Source organism: Scyliorhinus torazame, chromosome 5 (genome assembly GCF_047496885.1).
Source record: "Scyliorhinus torazame isolate Kashiwa2021f chromosome 5, sScyTor2.1, whole genome shotgun sequence".
NCBI classification, from domain to species: Eukaryota; Metazoa; Chordata; class Chondrichthyes; order Carcharhiniformes; family Scyliorhinidae; genus Scyliorhinus; species Scyliorhinus torazame.
The window spans coordinates 157,648,290-157,661,316 of NC_092711.1; the positions used below are offsets into that span (position 1 = coordinate 157,648,290).

A 13,027-nucleotide genomic window follows, 5' to 3' on the forward strand; every position below is an offset into this window, starting at 1 on the left:
GTTGAGGTCAATGCCACCCCCCCTCCCCCCACTTTTCATCCCAGTCCCAGGAGATTAGATATTGGGCTCCAAACAATTCCCCCGTGCTGGAGAAACTGCTCTATCTGCCATGCAGGCAGATGGCCCAGAAATGCACATGTCCAAGGGATGGGGGCCCTTAATTGAAAAAAAAAAGACTGGGCTCTTTAAATTGAAAAACTAAATCTGTCTAACTCATCCTTGAATATATTCAATGACCTCTAGACTCCACTGGTCCCTGTGGAAGAGAAATCCCGAGATTAACAACCCTGTGAGGTAACAGATTACTGAAAATATATGATGTAGTTACAGTACAATATTACATTACTAGAAATAATAATAAATGTACTTTACAGAACCATAAATAATATATCTAATCTGTACCATATAACAACACTAGACCTATCTCTGGCTAATATTAATTTACTGACCCTTAAATGTCAGCCATCTCCTGGGGAAACCAGCCCTTTAATTGTGAACATTGGGAAAGAGACCATTCTTTTAGCCAAATAAATGTGTCAAGCTGAGGGAGCAAAGGATGTCAATGTCTTTAAGAGAGAGAGAGGGACCTGGGCCAAGCTTTCCAGAGTCTGCACCCTCCCTGGATTCACTTCCTTTCCCTTCAGTTGCTGCAAGTGACCAATTGAAGGTCAGAATGCGAAAAGAAATGGAAAGGGGGAGAAAAGGAAGTGTTTTCCTCACAGATGTTGGAGACAGGAGGACGTTTCAGTCTGTGTGAAGCTGCATTCAATCTTCATTCACACAAAGGCAGTGCTCTGATTGGCTGGAGGACCAAAGTCCTTTTGGTCCTCCCAGTTTCTCAATAGCCAATACCTGAGCAGGAAGGTCAGAGGGTGGACTCTCCTCTGCACTGCGCAGTTCCCTACCGCCCTTGGACATGCGCAGTCCCGGGCTGGGTGGAGATGGAGATCACTGGGCTAGTTCTCGCTCTGGCCGGAAGCGTCAACCGGTTGCCTGGAAACCTTGTCTGCTGGATGTGCAGGGGAAGGGAGAGGGGGAACAACAGGAGGGGTCGGGGCTCTCGTGCCCGCCCGCCGGGCCTGCGCACTGGAACCCGGAAACGTCACCGCGGAACAGAGTGATTCAGGCAGGGCTTCTTTGGGACGTCACAATGACCCAGAGGGGCGTTCTCAGCACTCTGAGAGCAACACCCTGGTCACAGAAACAAAATACTCCGGATTGGACAGGAGCTCAGCGTCGGGAGGTCAAATACCCGCCCACCCCACGTGCGCCGAGGTCCGTCCCCTCATTGTCTCCATGACGGAGATTGGCCAATGGGAACCTGTGGACGACTGGACAGGCGCTGATCCTCCAGCCAATCAGAGTCTGGGGCCTGTGTCACTGGCTGCACGAAGCTTCCTTCACTATCTGCCCAGCAAAGCTGCTGCTCCTCCAGCTTCACACAGACTGAAACTTCCTCTCACGTCTGTAAGTAAAACCCTTTCTTTTCTCCCCATTAAATTTATGTTCTTATTCTGCCCTTTATTGGTGACTTGTTTAAATCCCCAGGCCCAGATGAGATATTTCCAGGCTGCTGTGGGAAGCAAGACAGGAGATTGCAGACACTGACAATTTTCAAATTTTTCTGGCCACAGGAGCGGTGCCAACGGACTGGAGGACCGATAATGTGGTTCCATTGTTCAAGAAGTGAAGTAGGGAAAATCCAGGCAATTGCAGACCAGTGAGTTTAACTTGAGTGGTCAGGAAATGATTGGAAAATATTCTGAGGGACAGAATTAATCTCTGTTGCGAAGGCAAGTACTAATTAAGGATAGTCAGCATGTCTGCGTGGGTTTCACCCCCACAACCCAAAGATGTGCTGGTTAGGTGGATTGGCCACGCTAAATTGCCTCTTAATCGGAAAAAAAATAATTGGGTACTCTAAATTTATTTTTAAAAAGGCTAGTTAGCATGGCTTTGTCAAAGGAAGATTATGTCTTATAAAGACCTACCCAAACAAAGACTGTAACAGGTTTCAGAGCAGCAATAGCAGTGCCTCTGGTTCTGCACCAGAACAAGGAGATGGAGCTGAGGTTGTGGACAGGGCACGTTCTGCACAATGTCCTCTGCCAATTTGGAGACTTGGAGCCAGACCTCTACATGCTGCTTGACAGTGAAGAGGAGACTGTCTGACAAGCCAGACAATCCACCCAGCATCTCAATATACACCCTCATCAGTGCCTATTAAAATCCTCATCTGATCCACCCAAAGCAGCACCCATCTCTGACCACACCCTCCAATGAACTGGCAAGCAAACTATATTTCACCCTGTCCTGGATCCAGTCCAGTGTGTCACCACAGCTGATCCCAACTCTATAGTGGCTGCTAAGTTTGTGCAGTGTTGTATCTGAGCTGGTAGCAGTGAGGGTCATATCAAATGGCTACCTGTCTTCATGAAGTGCTGAGCTGTTGCTCTCTCTTTTCATCTTTGACCTGCTGTGGCTGAACAGGCAGCATTTTCACGATGGGCCAAAGGGCATCTTTCTGTGCTATAAAACTCTCTGACTCTAAAGCAGGAAATCAGAAGGGGAAAGTTGGTTTGAAGGAAGAGGGTGGGGAATTGGAAAGGAAGAGATCTAAGGTATACACTGTGTGGAATTTGCTCGTTCTCCCCCTGTCTGCATGGGTTTCCTCCGGACGCTCCAGTTTCCTCCCACAGTCCAGAAGATGTGCAGGATAGGTGGATTGGCCATGAACAATTACCCCTTAGTGTCCAAAAGGTAGGTGGGTTTAAGGGGATAGAGAGGAGGAGTGGACCTGGGTAGCATGCTCTATCGGAGGGTCAGTGCAGAAGGATTCTGTGGATTCTATTTCATTTGCATTTTCCGTGGAGGTGACTAAGTGTGTCGTTGAGGGTAATGCAGTTGATAATCTTTATTGTCACAAGTAGGCTTACATTAACACTGCAATGAAGTTACTGTGAAAATCCCCTAGTCGCCACATTCTGGCGCCTGTTCAGGTGCACTCAGGAGAATTCAGAATGTCGAATTCACCTAACAAACACGTCTTTCGGGACTTGTGGGAGGAACCCAGAGCACCCGGAAGAACCCCACACAGACACGGGGAGTACGTGCAGACTCCATACAGACTGACCCAAGCCGGGTATCAAATCTGGAACCATGGCACTATGGAGCAAAGTGCTACCAACTGTGCTTCCGTGCCGCTCACATGTAGCCCGGAAAAACTTCAGTAAGGTTTGTGACAAGGTCTCACATGGGGGACTGGTCAAGATGGGATCCAGGGCAAATTGATACCAAAATTGGCTTCCTGGCAGCAGGCAGAGGGTGATGGTCAAAGATTGTCTTTGTGACTGGAAGCCTGTGTCCAATGGTATTCCACTGCGATCGGTGTTGGGTTCCATGTTGTTCGGAGCGTACATCAATGATCTGGATGTGAATGTGGAGATATGATAAGATCGCAGATGACACAAAAATCGGGGGTGTTGGAAATGGTGAAGAACGCCTCAGATTACAGGATGATATGGACGGGCTGGTTAGATGGCAGAACAGTGACAAATTGAAATTAATCCTGAAAAGTGAAGAGGTCAAATTTGAGTAATCTCTCCTAACTCAGCAACTGGAGTTGTGTATATAGTTACTGTTAAATAAAATAAGTTTTGTTTGTCTACAACTCGGTGTTATACTCTTCATTGTCCCGTATTAAATACCCATATCCCCACACTCTCCTGCCACTCAGCCAATTTCCTAACCGTGTCAATAATTTGCCCTCAACTCCGAGGGCTTCCACCTTAACTAACAGTCTCTTGTGTGGGACTTTATCAAATGCCTTCTGGGAGTCCGTATAAATGACATCCATAGACAGTCCCCTGTCCTCTACTTAGTCACCTCCTCAAAAGATTCAGTAAAATAAGTCAGGCTGGCTGTCCCTGATCGAACAATGTTTTTCAAAGTGTTCAGTTACCCTATCCCTGATTATACATTCCAGCAGTTTCCCCACCATAGATGTTCATAATAATCTTTATTAGTGTCACAAGTAGGCTTACATTAACACTGAGGGACTGAATTCAGACTGTCCGATTCACCGAACAGCTCGGCTTTTGGGGTCTTGTGGGAGCACCAGGATAAAACCCACGCAGACACGGGGAGAACGTGCAGACTCCACACAGACAGTGACCTAAGCCGGGAATCGCACCTGGGTCCCTGGGGCTGTGTAGCAACAGTGCTAACCATTGTGCTACCATGTCGTGTTTGGCTAACTGGTCTGTAATTCCCTGTTTTTCCCCTTTCACCCTTCTTAAAAAGTGAATCCCTTCCCACACTAAGAGCAGGTGAATGGCCTATCCCCAGTGTGAACTCGCTGGTGTATCCGCACTTCAAAAAGTGAAATTTTCCAATCCAGAGGGACTACTCCTGAATCTAGGGAACTCTGGACGATTATCGTTGGGGCATCTACAATGTGCTCCCCGACTTCCTTTAACAGCCTCGGATGGAAACCGTCAAGTCCTGGGGATTTGTCACTCTTCAGTTCCATTAGTTTCCTAGTTAGTGATGGTATCGGTATCATTATGTTAATTGTATCAAGTCCCTGTCCTCTATCGACTATTAATTTTTTCGGGACTTATGGCAAGTTATCCTCCTTTTCAACTGTAAATACTGAGGCAAAGTAATTGTTCAGCGTGTCTGCCATTCCCCCATTATCACTGACAATATCTCCATTTCCAGCTTTTACTGGGCCTACATTGCTCTTCACCACCCGCTTTCCCTTGATATAACGAAACATTTCTTCTCAGTGATATTGATGAACCTTGCAAGTTTCCTTTCATAATCCCTTTTAGTCGCTCTCACAAGCTGCTTTGTGATCCTTTGCTGGTCCTTGTACCTATCCCATTCGTCTGGATCTGTCCTGTGTCTTGTATTTTTGTGCGCTATTTCTTTTAGTTTTAAGCTGTCCCTAATCTCTTTATTTGTCCGTGGCTGTTTTTTTTTGTGAAATGGAGCCTTTTCCTCTCAGGGGTATATACTTGCTCTGTATCTCGTTAAATGTTTCTTTAAATATGCTCCACTGATCTTCAGTTGTTTGACCCATTAACAGATCTCCCCAGTTTACCGTGGACAGTCTCTGTCTCATCCCGTTAACGTCAGCCTTACCCAAGTCTAAAATTCTACTGTCTGTAACGTGCTTTTCACTTTCAAACACTACACTGAATTCAATCATGTTGTGATCACTATTTGATCAATGTTCGTGCACAGATAGGCTGCTAATTAAATTGGGCTCATTACTCATAACTAAATATAATATTGCCTGTCGCCTTGTTACATCTGGAACATATTGCTGCAGGAAACTATCCCGGACACATTCCAGAAATTCACTCCCTTTCTGACAGTTGCTTGTCTGCCCCTCCCAATCTGTGTGTCAGTTATAATCCCCCATTAATACTACTCTGCCTTTGCTGCACACTCGCCTAATTTCGGCCTTTATACAATCTAGCACCTCCGAGCTAACCAGACAGTCGATACACAACACCCATTACAGTTTGAGATTTTTTTGTTCCTCAGTTCCACCCATGTGGGAGGGGATTCTCCGTCCTGGCAGCTGGCCAATGGGGTTTCCCGTTGTGGGCACCCCCATGCTGTCGGGAAGTCCGCGGGCATGAGTGCGCTGCCGGAAAGCGGAGGATCCCGCCGACGGAGAATCCAGCCCATGGTCTTCGCTGGATCCTTCCCCTCATTATATCCTCCACAGCAGACGCCATCTCCCTGGCGCTACACTCACTTGGAGCATCTCGACAACAAGGACTCCGACATCAGTCTCCTATTCATTGACTACAGCTTCAAATTCCGAGGTGTGCACATCACCAACAACCTGTCCTGGTCTACCCACGTCAACACTACGACCAAGAAAGTACAACAGCGCCTATACTTTTTCAGGAAACTAAGGAAATTCGACAGGTCCACATTGAATCTTTCCAACTTTTACAGATGCACCATAGAAAGCATCCGACCTGGCAGCATCACAGCCTGGCCTGGCAACTGCTTGGTCCAAGACTGTAAGAAACGACAGAGAGTCGTGAACACGCCCAGTCCATCACGCAAACCCGCCTCCCATCCATTGACTCTGTCGACACCTCCCGCTGCTTTGGGATAGAGGGCAGCATAATCAAAGACCCCTCCCACCCGACTTGTTCACACTTCCAACTTCTTCCATCGGGCAGGAGATACAAAAGTCTGAGAACACATCCAAAGACGTGCAGGTTAGGTGGATTGGCCATGATAAATTGCCCTTAGTGACCAAAAAGATTAGGAGGTGTTATTGGGTTATGGGGATAGGGTGGAAGTGAAGGCTTAAGTGGGTCGGCGCAGACTCGATGGGCCGAATGGCCTCCTTCTGCACTGTATGTTCTAACAGATTCAAAAACATCTTTTCCGCTGTTCCCAGACTCCTAATCGACCCTCTTATGGACTGACCTGATCTCTTCACACATCTCCTCCACTGAGTAGTGCTACACTCCTGTATGCTTCACCCGATACCTGTGTCTATGTATTTACATTGTGTATTGATGTTTGCCCTGTGTATTCTCATGTATGGAATGATCTGTCTGAACTGTACACAGATCAATACTTTTCACTGTATCTCGGTACATGTGACAATAAACAAATCCAACCCTCACCATTGAGGTGATAGTATTTCTAATCAGTAAGGCTACTCCACCCCCTCTGCCATATTCTCTGTCCCTCCTGTAAACTTTATAACCGCTATATTTGGTACCCAGTCCAGACCATCCTGCTACTTGTTTTTGGAACTGTATTGAGTTCCCCTGAGGCCTTCCTCTCCCCCACCATTTGTTAGTTTAAAGTCCTTCTGACCTCCCTATTTATCCTTTCCACGAGGACACTGGCCCCAGATCGGTTCAGGTGGAGACCGTCCCAACGGTACAGATCCCTCCTGTCCCAATACTGATGCCAGTGCCCCGTGAAATGGAACCCCTCTTTCCTGCACCACTCCTTTAGCCACGTGTTTACTTCTCTAATTTTCTCATCCCTATGCCAATTTGCACGTGGCTCAGGGAATAATCCAGAGATTATAATCCTTGGGACCTGTTCTTTAATTCTGTTCCTAATTTCTGATATTCCCAAACAGGTCCTCTTTCCTAGTCTTGCTGATACTGTTTGTCCCAATGTGGACCACAACAACTGGATCCTCCCCCTCCCTCTCCAATATCCTTTCAAGCCGGTTAGAGATGCCCCTCACCCTGGCACCGGGCAGGCAACATACCATGTGGGACTCTCGCTCCTGCTTCCAAAGGATGTTATCACTTCCCCTAATTATAGAATCCCCGACAACGACCACTTCCTCCCCCCGCTTGAATGGCCTCCTGTACCAGGGTGCAGTGGCCAGCCAGCTCATCCTTCCTACAGTCACTGCTCTGATACCCTGCCCCTCCGAGTCCGCTCCCTGGAGACGAGGTATTGGGGAATGAGAGGAAGGAATGTTCCATAGAAACTAGAATTCTCTGTTCTGAATTTCTATCCTGTACTGAGTGTTGACTTTGAAAACTCCTTTTACAGATATTACAAGAGGAGGAATTCCAGACAGAAATCTCAATTGTCACGTCTCGGTCTTACAGAGTCACTCGATACCTTGGGATCTGAGTATCATCGGCCTTTGAATCTAGAAGGAGAAATGTTTGCCGAATCTGTCAGCATCAAAATATTTTAAACATCAATGTGACTGGAAAAGCACCGAGACACACACACCCGAGTGAGAGTGTTCCAGAGCACTGACTGTGGAAAGAGCTTTAAACATTTACACAGCCTGAACGAACATTGCACCATTCACAGCGGGGAGAGACCGGACACTTTGTGTGTTCTGTGTGTGGACGAGGCCTTAACTGATCGTCCATCCTGGAGGGACACGAGGAGACCCAAAACATGGAGAAACCGTGGAAATGTGGGGACTGTGGGAAGGGATACAGATTCCCATCTGAGTTGGAGACTCATCGACGCATTCACACTGGGGAGAGGCCATTCGCCTGCTCTGTGTGTGAGAAGGGATTCACTCTGTTCTCCAGACTGAAGAAACACCAGCGAATTCACACTGGGGAGAGGCCATTCACCTGCTCTCAGTGTGGGAAGGGATTCACTCAGTTAACCCACCTGCAGAGTCACCAGCGAGTTCGCACTGGGGAGAGACCGTTCACCTGCTCCCAGTGTGGGAAGGGATTCACTCAGTTATCCCACCTGCAAAGTCACGAGCGGGTTCACACTGGGGAGAGACCGTTCATCTGCTCTCAGTGTGGGAAGGGATTCACTCAGTTCTCCAATCTGCAGACACATCAGCGAGTTCACACTGGGGAGAGGCCATTCACCTGCTCTCATTGTGGGAAGGGATTCGCCCAGTTATCCCACCTGTGGACTCACCAGCGAATTCACACTGGGGAGAGACCGTTCATCTGCTCTCAGTGTGGGAAGGGGTTCAGTGAGTCATCCAAACTGCGGACACATCAGCGAGTTCACACTGGGGAGAGGCCATTCATCTGCTCTCAGTGTGGGAAGGAATTCACTGACTTATCGAACCTGAAGAGACACCAGCGAGTTCACAATGGGGAGAAGGCAATCACGTACTCTGAGTAGGGGAAGGCAATTAGTGATCCATCCCACCTGCAGACACACCAGCGGGTTCACACTGGGTAGAGGCCATTCCCCTCTGTGTTAGAAGGGAATCCATGATTCATCGCACCTGCTGAGACACCAACAAGTTCACAAGTGATTACAAGGGCTATTGCTGTTATTGTTTCTGCTCTCAGTTACATCCAGGACTGTATTTTGTTCATTCTGTCAGTTGGTCAATGGGGAGGGTTGTAGGGTTTTGTTCTGCTCGACTTGGCAGTCCTATGGCTTTGCCTCCAGATGGCTGATGCTCTTTGAGCCTTGTTGCGAATACCTGGTTTCAAATGTCACATGGATCACTGAGTGAGGCGGTGTTTCGAAGAGAGAAGATATTCAGTTTGCATTTCTGTTTGGATCCCCGTAAATCATGCCACATTGCCATGAAGATGGACATTGGTGGTTACATGTTTTTTGTTTAATTTATCTGGGTGAACACCCAATCAGGGTATGAGGGACATGTTGTCTGAGGTAGACTGGGAAACCACATTAAATGGTATGATGGGAGACAGGCAATAGCTAATATTTTCAGGCATTATTATTCATCTACTGGGGGAGTCAGTTAGCTCAGTTGGCTGGATGGCTGGTTCATGATGCAGAGTGACTCCAATAGCAGGGATTCAACTGTCGTACTGGCTGAGGTTATCCATGAAGGGTCCACCTTCGCAACATTGCCCCTCGCCTAAGGTGTGGTGACCCTCAGGTTAAACCACCAGTTGTCTCTCTCTCTCGCTCTCTCAAAGGGGAGAGCAGCCTATGGTCTTCTGGGACTTTTGCAACTCATTTCACATATATACACCAAAATTGATTCCTTTAGGGAAAAAAATCCAACAGGAAAAGTGATGCAACCGCGGCTAACAAGAAAAGTTAAAGATTCCATTAGATCAAAGGAAGAGGCTCATAAAGTGGCCAAAATAGTAGTAAGCCTGAGGATTGGGAACTGAATGAGATTAATAAGTAAAAAAGTAGTCCTGGAGAAATTAATGTGGTTGAAAGTTAATCAACCCTCAAACGTGATGCTCGACATCCCAGAGTGTTGAAAGAGGCGGCTGTAGAGATAGTGGATACACTGGTGATCATCTTTCACAATTCTATAGATTCTGGAATGGTTCCTGCAGATTGGAAGGCGGTAAATGTAACCCCACAATTTAAGGAGGGAGAGAGTAAACGGGGAACCACAGACCCATTAGCCTGACATCAGAAGGTGGGAAAATGCTACAATCTATTAATGGGGTGGCACGGTAGCACAGTGGTTAGCACCAGGGACCCGGGATCGATTCCAGGCTTGGGTTACTGTCTGTGCGGAGTCTGCACGTTCTCCCCGTGTCTGCGTGGGTTTCCCCCGGGTGCTCCGGGTTCCTCCCACAAGTCCCGAAAGACATGCTTGTTCGGTGAATTGGACATTCTGAATTCTCCCGCGGTGTACCCAAACACGTGCCGGAATATGGCGACTGGGGGATTTTCACAGTAACTTCATTGCAGTGTTAATGTCAGCCTCCTTGTGACAATAATAAAGATTATAATTATACTATTAAAAGAACTCAACCCATGTCAATAGAATTTGGTTCACGTGAATTGATATCTTCAGTCTGGATAGGCCCAGTGGACCAGGCTATTCTGGGTCTGGATATTTGATCCTAATTGAATTCTCCCTTAAGCTTTGAAAATGGGACAGTAACATGGTCAATCAGAACCATCAGGAAAGATCAGCTTTATGAACATCCAATGTGGCAAAAGATAAGAATGATTGTGGCCAATTACAGATGGAACCAGCATCATTCACTGGTAATGTTCCACCGTGTACCAAACAATACCCATCAACCCGTCCCCAACCAAAGGGATTTTACCCACAGTAGAGCAACTGGAGGAAAGAGGGATGTTAATTAAAACACGCAGTTCGTCAAATAGTCCAGTTTGGCAAATGGTACAGAGCGTCTGACCATTGACGACTGAAAGGCAAACCTATATCAATCTGGTATCCACCTGTGTTCCAGTGAAAGTCTGGAATGTTTAGATGGGATTAATAAATTGATCACTTTCTCCTGGAAATATTTACATCCTGGCCCATGAACTTTGTTTTAAAGAAATCCACATTTGAAAGCCCAGCCACAACATGAAATATCAGCACCATAACAGGGCAGATAAGAAAGACAGACACTCACTTTGATCTTCAGCGCATCTGAGAGTTAAAAAAATGTGACATGATTTTGGGATACCGGTGTGGGTGTGCAGTTGTGATTTGTTCCATGTGAAAAATAACAAGCCTAAATTCACAGTGAAATGGACTGAAGACCGGGTCCCAAACACACACAGCTACTGGAGACACAGCAGGAGATGAAATGGTTAATGTGGCCAGGAGATTGAGACACCATTGTGACATCATCAAGACATTGACACACACTCCAGAGAGAAACTGACTTTAAAACAATCAGGATAGAATGAAACACACTGGACATGGGCAAAGTGGGAGTGAAATTAAAGCGATAATGGGACAATGAAGGGCTTGGGAGAAATAATACTGAGTAAGAACTGTCCACAAAGAGAGAGCTGGAGAATCTTTTACATCCATGTTTGATCTGTTGCTTGAAGCATCTGTCCTAATGTACCAGTAACCTGGAACTCATGGTGCTCCTTCAGGAGAAGAAAATATGGAGTAGATGTTACCCCAGGCGGAGCCAGAACTGGACAATAATGGAGTGAAATTGAGTGAGGTTTTGTGGAGAGAGTTTTGTAAATTCTGAATGGGATGTGGAAGTCGCTGGACCAGAATTTATTGCCCTTGAACTGAGTGGCTGCTTGGACATTTCAGATTTTAACCGGGTCTCCCCGATTTCTAGTCTCTGCCACAAGGGAAACATTCTCTCAGCATTCTCTCTGTCAATTCCACTCAGGATCTCACGTGTTTCAATACGATCATCTCTCATTCTTCTCAACTGTAATGGATACAGTCCCAACCTGTCAAACCTTTCCTCAGACGATAACCCCCTCATTCCAGAATCTGGGAGTCAACCTCCTCTGAACTGCTTCTAATGCAATTATCTTATTTCTGAAATAAGGAGACCCAAACTGTACACAGTGCTCTAAATATGGGGCGAGATTCCCCGTCCTGTGGCGCGCCCTCACCAGCTGCGGGATTCTCCGTCCTGCCAGACGGACAATGAGTTTCCCATTGTTGCCAGCCTGTCGTCTGGAAATCCCCGGGTGTGAGTGCGCTGCCGGTGCAATGGAGAATCCCGTCAGTGGAGAATCCAGCCCATGGTCTCACCAAGGCCCTGTACAACTGCAGCAAAACACCCCAACTTTTATATTCCAGTCCCTTTGCAATAAATAACAATATTCCATTCACCTTCCTCATCACTTGCTGTACCAGCTGTAATTTCTGCCGTTACATTTTTGGTCCATGGATGATTAATGGACATGTCACTTTAAGGCAAGCAGCCTGTATCTTTAATTCAAGCAGAAGAATCCAGGTGCCTGTACTGGTTTAAACTGGAGCTGAAGATCTTTCGGCACCAGTGTGAGAATTGGGGTTGGGACTCGGTTTGATTGATTCGCTGGTGGCCAATGAATTGGTCCAAACGGCTGTGCTCCTAGGTAACAGGCGGTGATTGGATCCTATCCCACTGGGATGTTTTTCAGAGTCCCAAGCTTTCAGTTTGATTCTAGCAGCACAAGAGGCAGAACTGACTAACTCTCTCTCCAGAAGGCAGCTGTGAGTGCTATCTCTCTTCCCAGATAGCCTGTGGGTGCTATATTCCTGAAACCACGGAGACCTGAATACAAACCACAAACTGAAAGAAAAGTTTGAACAGAGGTGAGGTGTGTCTCCAGAAAAGTGTGAGTACTGCATTTCTAAACTACAAAGAACGTGAACAAATTAACCTACAGAGAAGATCACTACAGACTGTAAACTAAAGACTTTAACCTGCAAGCTTGCTGTGAAGTAAAGTGTGCTAAAAATCATCATCTGAAAAAAAGAATTTCTTTCACTTCTGATCTTATCCCTTTCCACCCCTCGGTGTTTGTATGTCTCTGTGTGTGTAGAGGTTGGGGGCAGGTTAAAGTGGGAATTAGGAATTGGCTTATTGTAAATCAGTTGTGTTTGCTGCATATTTTATTATTGTTCTTGTTATAAATAAACAGTAATCGTATTTACATTTGCAACCATGGTGACTGATTATTGGGCAGCCAAGGGCCAAAGACATAGGGTATTTTTGTAAGAATTATTGGTTAATTGACTAGTGCTGTGACTCTGGGGCACGTGGGGCTGGAATTGACAGCGCACTAGCCCAGGGTGTCGTAACACAGCAAACTAACTTGTGATTCCTGTATCAGGACACACAGATCCCTCTGCGCCTCAGAG

The 13,027-nt window shown here is 46.6% G+C and overlaps 1 long non-coding RNA gene across 1 annotated transcript; it reads left to right on the forward strand.

The window, feature by feature from the left end:
• The first annotated feature begins 798 nt into the window (after window positions 1-798).
• Window positions 799-12,819, forward strand: LOC140420276 (uncharacterized). Its single transcript, XR_011946259.1, has 2 exons — window positions 799-1,467; window positions 7,567-12,819. It is a non-coding gene; the product is annotated as an uncharacterized lncRNA (long non-coding RNA).
• The last annotated feature ends 208 nt before the right edge of the window (window positions 12,820-13,027 follow it).